This window comes from Lates calcarifer, unplaced genomic scaffold, assembly GCF_001640805.2.
Source record: "Lates calcarifer isolate ASB-BC8 unplaced genomic scaffold, TLL_Latcal_v3 _unitig_5756_quiver_2710, whole genome shotgun sequence".
Lineage (NCBI taxonomy): Eukaryota > Metazoa > Chordata > Actinopteri > Centropomidae > Lates > Lates calcarifer.
Genome location: NW_026117703.1, coordinates 7,501 through 15,194, shown reverse-complemented (window position 1 = coordinate 15,194; position 7,694 = coordinate 7,501). Strand labels below are relative to the sequence as shown.

Sequence of the window (7,694 nt, the reverse complement as noted above, 5' to 3'; positions counted from 1 at the left end):
AGTTTGGGCGTGCCCTGTCTCAACTACAGAGGAAGCGGCATTCTGCTGCTGTAAGATAGGCAGGAAAAGATGGGGACAAAAGCTTACGGCGTCTCCCATCCAAGTACTAACCAGGCCCGACCCTGCTTAGCTTCCGAGATCAGACGAGATCGGGCGCGCTCAGGTGGTGTGGCCGTAAGCCACAGCGGCTGCTGAAGACAGACCCTTTATACGTGCCAAAATAACACTGGCAGATCTGTTATTTCACATAGCAATCAACAATAATGGGGATTTTCTCTAACAGTCAACAGCAAAACTAAGAAATAACTACTCCACCCAACAAGAATTTTCCGTATGGCCTGATCAAACATTTGGCTCTGTTCCAAGTCCATTTTCGTCCGAAATTGCTCAAAACGTACATCGGTGAGCCACACGTCCTTGTGGACGACGTATTGGGTCATTGTGCCCAAAACCCAGACTGCGCTCATTCATTCGGCAGCAGTGCAGACTTTACAGAGGTGACTTTCCAGCGCCTAATACCCGATTGCCGAAAGCGACGTGACATAAAACAGAAGTGCAAAACAGAGCGTGAAATACAGGCTGCAAAATAAAAGTAGTTTGGGCGTGCCCTGTCTCAACTACAGAGGAAGCGGCATTCTGCTGCTGTAAGATAGGCAGGAAAAGATGGGGACAAAAAGCTTACGGCACCTGGTATTCCCAGGCGGTCTCCCATCCAAGTACTAACCAGGCCCGACCCTGCTTAGCTTCCGAGATCAGACGAGATCGGGCGCGCTCAGGGTGGTGTGGCCGTAAGCCACAGCGGCTGCTGAAGACAGACCCTTTATACGTGCCAAAATAACACTGGCAGATCTGTTATTTCACATAGCAATCAACAATAATGGGGATTTTCTCTAACAGTCAACAGCAAAACTAAGAAATAACTACTCCACCCAACAAGAATTTTCCGTATGGCCTGATCAAACATTTGGCTCTGTTCCAAGTCCATTTTCGTCCGAAATTGCTCAAAACGTACATCGGTGAGCCACACGTCCTTGTGGACGACGTATTGGGTCATTGTGCCCAAAACCCAGACTGCGCTCATTCATTCGGCAGCAGTGCAGACTTTACAGAGGTGACTTTCCAGCGCCTAATACCCGATTGCCGAAAGCGACGTGACATAAAACAGAAGTGCAAAACAGAGCGTGAAATACAGGCTGCAAAATAAAAGTAGTTTGGGCGTGCCCTGTCTCAACTACAGAGGAAGCGGCATTCTGCTGCTGTAAGATAGGCAGGAAAAGATGGGGACAAAAAGCTTACGGCACCTGGTATTCCCAGGCGGTCTCCCATCCAAGTACTAACCAGGCCCGACCCTGCTTAGCTTCCGAGATCAGACGAGATCGGGCGCGCTCAGGGTGGTGTGGCCGTAAGCCACAGCGGCTGCTGAAGACAGACCCTTTATACGTGCCAAAATAACACTGGCAGATCTGTTATTTCACATAGCAATCAACAATAATGGGGATTTTCTCTAACAGTCAACAGCAAAACTAAGAAATAACTACTCCACCCAACAAGAATTTTCCGTATGGCCTGATCAAACATTTGGCTCTGTTCCAAGTCCATTTTCGTCCGAAATTGCTCAAAACGTACATCGGTGAGCCACACGTCCTTGTGGACGACGTATTGGGTCATTGTGCCCAAAACCCAGACTGCGCTCATTCATTCGGCAGCAGTGCAGACTTTACAGAGGTGACTTTCCAGCGCCTAATACCCGATTGCCGAAAGCGACGTGACATAAAACAGAAGTGCAAAACAGAGCGTGAAATACAGGCTGCAAAATAAAAGTAGTTTGGGCGTGCCCTGTCTCAACTACAGAGGAAGCGGCATTCTGCTGCTGTAAGATAGGCAGGAAAAGATGGGGACAAAAAGCTTACGGCACCTGGTATTCCCAGGCGGTCTCCCATCCAAGTACTAACCAGGCCCGACCCTGCTTAGCTTCCGAGATCAGACGAGATCGGGCGCGCTCAGGGTGGTGTGGCCGTAAGCCACAGCGGCTGCTGAAGACAGACCCTTTATACGTGCCAAAATAACACTGGCAGATCTGTTATTTCACATAGCAATCAACAATAATGGGGATTTTCTCTAACAGTCAACAGCAAAACTAAGAAATAACTACTCCACCCAACAAGAATTTTCCGTATGGCCTGATCAAACATTTGGCTCTGTTCCAAGTCCATTTTCGTCCGAAATTGCTCAAAACGTACATCGGTGAGCCACACGTCCTTGTGGACGACGTATTGGGTCATTGTGCCCAAAACCCAGACTGCGCTCATTCATTCGGCAGCAGTGCAGACTTTACAGAGGTGACTTTCCAGCGCCTAATACCCGATTGCCGAAAGCGACGTGACATAAAACAGAAGTGCAAAACAGAGCGTGAAATACAGGCTGCAAAATAAAAGTAGTTTGGGCGTGCCCTGTCTCAACTACAGAGGAAGCGGCATTCTGCTGCTGTAAGATAGGCAGGAAAAGATGGGGACAAAAAGCTTACGGCACCTGGTATTCCCAGGCGGTCTCCCATCCAAGTACTAACCAGGCCCGACCCTGCTTAGCTTCCGAGATCAGACGAGATCGGGCGCGCTCAGGGTGGTGTGGCCGTAAGCCACAGCGGCTGCTGAAGACAGACCCTTTATACGTGCCAAAATAACACTGGCAGATCTGTTATTTCACATAGCAATCAACAATAATGGGGATTTTCTCTAACAGTCAACAGCAAAACTAAGAAATAACTACTCCACCCAACAAGAATTTTCCGTATGGCCTGATCAAACATTTGGCTCTGTTCCAAGTCCATTTTCGTCCGAAATTGCTCAAAACGTACATCGGTGAGCCACACGTCCTTGTGGACGACGTATTGGGTCATTGTGCCCAAAACCCAGACTGCGCTCATTCATTCGGCAGCAGTGCAGACTTTACAGAGGTGACTTTCCAGCGCCTAATACCCGATTGCCGAAAGCGACGTGACATAAAACAGAAGTGCAAAACAGAGCGTGAAATACAGGCTGCAAAATAAAAGTAGTTTGGGCGTGCCCTGTCTCAACTACAGAGGAAGCGGCATTCTGCTGCTGTAAGATAGGCAGGAAAAGATGGGGACAAAAAGCTTACGGCACCTGGTATTCCCAGGCGGTCTCCCATCCAAGTACTAACCAGGCCCGACCCTGCTTAGCTTCCGAGATCAGACGAGATCGGGCGCGCTCAGGGTGGTGTGGCCGTAAGCCACAGCGGCTGCTGAAGACAGACCCTTTATACGTGCCAAAATAACACTGGCAGATCTGTTATTTCACATAGCAATCAACAATAATGGGGATTTTCTCTAACAGTCAACAGCAAAACTAAGAAATAACTACTCCACCCAACAAGAATTTTCCGTATGGCCTGATCAAACATTTGGCTCTGTTCCAAGTCCATTTTCGTCCGAAATTGCTCAAAACGTACATCGGTGAGCCACACGTCCTTGTGGACGACGTATTGGGTCATTGTGCCCAAAACCCAGACTGCGCTCATTCATTCGGCAGCAGTGCAGACTTTACAGAGGTGACTTTCCAGCGCCTAATACCCGATTGCCGAAAGCGACGTGACATAAAACAGAAGTGCAAAACAGAGCGTGAAATACAGGCTGCAAAATAAAAGTAGTTTGGGCGTGCCCTGTCTCAACTACAGAGGAAGCGGCATTCTGCTGCTGTAAGATAGGCAGGAAAAGATGGGGACAAAAAGCTTACGGCACCTGGTATTCCCAGGCGGTCTCCCATCCAAGTACTAACCAGGCCCGACCCTGCTTAGCTTCCGAGATCAGACGAGATCGGGCGCGCTCAGGGTGGTGTGGCCGTAAGCCACAGCGGCTGCTGAAGACAGACCCTTTATACGTGCCAAAATAACACTGGCAGATCTGTTATTTCACATAGCAATCAACAATAATGGGGATTTTCTCTAACAGTCAACAGCAAAACTAAGAAATAACTACTCCACCCAACAAGAATTTTCCGTATGGCCTGATCAAACATTTGGCTCTGTTCCAAGTCCATTTTCGTCCGAAATTGCTCAAAACGTACATCGGTGAGCCACACGTCCTTGTGGACGACGTATTGGGTCATTGTGCCCAAAACCCAGACTGCGCTCATTCATTCGGCAGCAGTGCAGACTTTACAGAGGTGACTTTCCAGCGCCTAATACCCGATTGCCGAAAGCGACGTGACATAAAACAGAAGTGCAAAACAGAGCGTGAAATACAGGCTGCAAAATAAAAGTAGTTTGGGCGTGCCCTGTCTCAACTACAGAGGAAGCGGCATTCTGCTGCTGTAAGATAGGCAGGAAAAGATGGGGACAAAAAGCTTACGGCACCTGGTATTCCCAGGCGGTCTCCCATCCAAGTACTAACCAGGCCCGACCCTGCTTAGCTTCCGAGATCAGACGAGATCGGGCGCGCTCAGGGTGGTGTGGCCGTAAGCCACAGCGGCTGCTGAAGACAGACCCTTTATACGTGCCAAAATAACACTGGCAGATCTGTTATTTCACATAGCAATCAACAATAATGGGGATTTTCTCTAACAGTCAACAGCAAAACTAAGAAATAACTACTCCACCCAACAAGAATTTTCCGTATGGCCTGATCAAACATTTGGCTCTGTTCCAAGTCCATTTTCGTCCGAAATTGCTCAAAACGTACATCGGTGAGCCACACGTCCTTGTGGACGACGTATTGGGTCATTGTGCCCAAAACCCAGACTGCGCTCATTCATTCGGCAGCAGTGCAGACTTTACAGAGGTGACTTTCCAGCGCCTAATACCCGATTGCCGAAAGCGACGTGACATAAAACAGAAGTGCAAAACAGAGCGTGAAATACAGGCTGCAAAATAAAAGTAGTTTTGGGCGTGCCCTGTCTCAACTACAGAGGAAGCGGCATTCTGCTGCTGTAAGATAGGCAGGAAAAGATGGGGACAAAAAGCTTACGGCACCTGGTATTCCCAGGCGGTCTCCCATCCAAGTACTAACCAGGCCCGACCCTGCTTAGCTTCCGAGATCAGACGAGATCGGGCGCGCTCAGGGTGGTGTGGCCGTAAGCCACAGCGGCTGCTGAAGACAGACCCTTTATACGTGCCAAAATAACACTGGCAGATCTGTTATTTCACATAGCAATCAACAATAATGGGGATTTTCTCTAACAGTCAACAGCAAAACTAAGAAATAACTACTCCACCCAACAAGAATTTTCCGTATGGCCTGATCAAACATTTGGCTCTGTTCCAAGTCCATTTTCGTCCGAAATTGCTCAAAACGTACATCGGTGAGCCACACGTCCTTGTGGACGACGTATTGGGTCATTGTGCCCAAAACCCAGACTGCGCTCATTCATTCGGCAGCAGTGCAGACTTTACAGAGGTGACTTTCCAGCGCCTAATACCCGATTGCCGAAAGCGACGTGACATAAAACAGAAGTGCAAAACAGAGCGTGAAATACAGGCTGCAAAATAAAAGTAGTTTGGGCGTGCCCTGTCTCAACTACAGAGGAAGCGGCATTCTGCTGCTGTAAGATAGGCAGGAAAAGATGGGGACAAAAAGCTTACGGCACCTGGTATTCCCAGGCGGTCTCCCATCCAAGTACTAACCAGGCCCGACCCTGCTTAGCTTCCGAGATCAGACGAGATCGGGCGCGCTCAGGGTGGTGTGGCCGTAAGCCACAGCGGCTGCTGAAGACAGACCCTTTATACGTGCCAAAATAACACTGGCAGATCTGTTATTTCACATAGCAATCAACAATAATGGGGATTTTCTCTAACAGTCAACAGCAAAACTAAGAAATAACTACTCCACCCAACAAGAATTTTCCGTATGGCCTGATCAAACATTTGGCTCTGTTCCAAGTCCATTTTCGTCCGAAATTGCTCAAAACGTACATCGGTGAGCCACACGTCCTTGTGGACGACGTATTGGGTCATTGTGCCCAAAACCCAGACTGCGCTCATTCATTCGGCAGCAGTGCAGACTTTACAGAGGTGACTTTCCAGCGCCTAATACCCGATTGCCGAAAGCGACGTGACATAAAACAGAAGTGCAAAACAGAGCGTGAAATACAGGCTGCAAAATAAAAGTAGTTTGGGCGTGCCCTGTCTCAACTACAGAGGAAGCGGCATTCTGCTGCTGTAAGATAGGCAGGAAAAGATGGGGACAAAAAGCTTACGGCACCTGGTATTCCCAGGCGGTCTCCCATCCAAGTACTAACCAGGCCCGACCCTGCTTAGCTTCCGAGATCAGACGAGATCGGGCGCGCTCAGGGTGGTGTGGCCGTAAGCCACAGCGGCTGCTGAAGACAGACCCTTTATACGTGCCAAAATAACACTGGCAGATCTGTTATTTCACATAGCAATCAACAATAATGGGGATTTTCTCTAACAGTCAACAGCAAAACTAAGAAATAACTACTCCACCCAACAAGAATTTTCCGTATGGCCTGATCAAACATTTGGCTCTGTTCCAAGTCCATTTTCGTCCGAAATTGCTCAAAACGTACATCGGTGAGCCACACGTCCTTGTGGACGACGTATTGGGTCATTGTGCCCAAAACCCAGACTGCGCTCATTCATTCGGCAGCAGTGCAGACTTTACAGAGGTGACTTTCCAGCGCCTAATACCCGATTGCCGAAAGCGACGTGACATAAAACAGAAGTGCAAAACAGAGCGTGAAATACAGGCTGCAAAATAAAAGTAGTTTTGGCGTGCCCTGTCTCAACTACAGAGGAAGCGGCATTCTGCTGCTGTAAGATAGGCAGGAAAAGATGGGGACAAAAAGCTTACGGCACCTGGTATTCCCAGGCGGTCTCCCATCCAAGTACTAACCAGGCCCGACCCTGCTTAGCTTCCGAGATCAGACGAGATCGGGCGCGCTCAGGGTGGTGTGGCCGTAAGCCACAGCGGCTGCTGAAGACAGACCCTTTATACGTGCCAAAATAACACTGGCAGATCTGTTATTTCACATAGCAATCAACAATAATGGGGATTTTCTCTAACAGTCAACAGCAAAACTAAGAAATAACTACTCCACCCAACAAGAATTTTCCGTATGGCCTGATCAAACATTTGGCTCTGTTCCAAGTCCATTTTCGTCCGAAATTGCTCAAAACGTACATCGGTGAGCCACACGTCCTTGTGGACGACGTATTGGGTCATTGTGCCCAAAACCCAGACTGCGCTCATTCATTCGGCAGCAGTGCAGACTTTACAGAGGTGACTTTCCAGCGCCTAATACCCGATTGCCGAAAGCGACGTGACATAAAACAGAAGTGCAAAACAGAGCGTGAAATACAGGCTGCAAAATAAAAGTAGTTTGGGCGTGCCCTGTCTCAACTACAGAGGAAGCGGCATTCTGCTGCTGTAAGATAGGCAGGAAAAGATGGGGACAAAAAGCTTACGGCACCTGGTATCCCAGCGGTCTCCCATCCAAGTACTAACCAGGCCCGACCCTGCTTAGCTTCCGAGATCAGACGAGATCGGGCGCGCTCAGGGTGGTGTGGCCGTAAGCCACAGCGGCTGCTGAAGACAGACCCTTTATACGTGCCAAAATAACACTGGCAGATCTGTTATTTCACATAGCAATCAACAATAATGGGGATTTTCTCTAACAGTCAACAGCAAAACTAAGAAATAACTACTCCACCCAACAAGAATT

The 7,694-nt window shown here is 48.7% G+C and overlaps 12 non-coding genes across 12 annotated transcripts; all 12 read right to left on the bottom strand.

The window, feature by feature from the left end:
* Nucleotides 1-675: 675 nt before the first annotated feature.
* Nucleotides 676-794, bottom strand: LOC127141794 (5S ribosomal RNA). The gene has a single exon (XR_007812301.1). It is a non-coding gene; the product is annotated as a 5S ribosomal RNA (ribosomal RNA).
* Nucleotides 795-1,289: 495 nt separating this feature from the next.
* Nucleotides 1,290-1,408, bottom strand: LOC127141793 (5S ribosomal RNA). Its single transcript, XR_007812300.1, has one exon. It is a non-coding gene; the product is annotated as a 5S ribosomal RNA (ribosomal RNA).
* A 495-nt stretch (nt 1,409-1,903) lies between these two features.
* Nucleotides 1,904-2,022, bottom strand: LOC127141792 (5S ribosomal RNA). The gene has a single exon (XR_007812299.1). It is a non-coding gene; the product is annotated as a 5S ribosomal RNA (ribosomal RNA).
* Nucleotides 2,023-2,517: 495 nt separating this feature from the next.
* On the bottom strand, nt 2,518-2,636 carry LOC127141791 (5S ribosomal RNA). Its single transcript, XR_007812297.1, has one exon. It is a non-coding gene; the product is annotated as a 5S ribosomal RNA (ribosomal RNA).
* A 495-nt stretch (nt 2,637-3,131) lies between these two features.
* LOC127141790 (5S ribosomal RNA) lies at nt 3,132-3,250 on the bottom strand. The gene has a single exon (XR_007812296.1). It is a non-coding gene; the product is annotated as a 5S ribosomal RNA (ribosomal RNA).
* A 495-nt stretch (nt 3,251-3,745) lies between these two features.
* LOC127141789 (5S ribosomal RNA) lies at nt 3,746-3,864 on the bottom strand. Its single transcript, XR_007812295.1, has one exon. It is a non-coding gene; the product is annotated as a 5S ribosomal RNA (ribosomal RNA).
* Nucleotides 3,865-4,359: 495 nt separating this feature from the next.
* On the bottom strand, nt 4,360-4,478 carry LOC127141788 (5S ribosomal RNA). The gene has a single exon (XR_007812294.1). It is a non-coding gene; the product is annotated as a 5S ribosomal RNA (ribosomal RNA).
* Nucleotides 4,479-4,974: 496 nt separating this feature from the next.
* LOC127141787 (5S ribosomal RNA) lies at nt 4,975-5,093 on the bottom strand. Its single transcript, XR_007812293.1, has one exon. It is a non-coding gene; the product is annotated as a 5S ribosomal RNA (ribosomal RNA).
* A 495-nt stretch (nt 5,094-5,588) lies between these two features.
* LOC127141785 (5S ribosomal RNA) lies at nt 5,589-5,707 on the bottom strand. Its single transcript, XR_007812292.1, has one exon. It is a non-coding gene; the product is annotated as a 5S ribosomal RNA (ribosomal RNA).
* A 495-nt stretch (nt 5,708-6,202) lies between these two features.
* On the bottom strand, nt 6,203-6,321 carry LOC127141799 (5S ribosomal RNA). The gene has a single exon (XR_007812306.1). It is a non-coding gene; the product is annotated as a 5S ribosomal RNA (ribosomal RNA).
* A 495-nt stretch (nt 6,322-6,816) lies between these two features.
* LOC127141798 (5S ribosomal RNA) lies at nt 6,817-6,935 on the bottom strand. The gene has a single exon (XR_007812305.1). It is a non-coding gene; the product is annotated as a 5S ribosomal RNA (ribosomal RNA).
* Nucleotides 6,936-7,430: 495 nt separating this feature from the next.
* LOC127141795 (5S ribosomal RNA) lies at nt 7,431-7,547 on the bottom strand. Its single transcript, XR_007812302.1, has one exon. It is a non-coding gene; the product is annotated as a 5S ribosomal RNA (ribosomal RNA).
* Between the last annotated feature and the right edge of the window lie 147 nt (nt 7,548-7,694).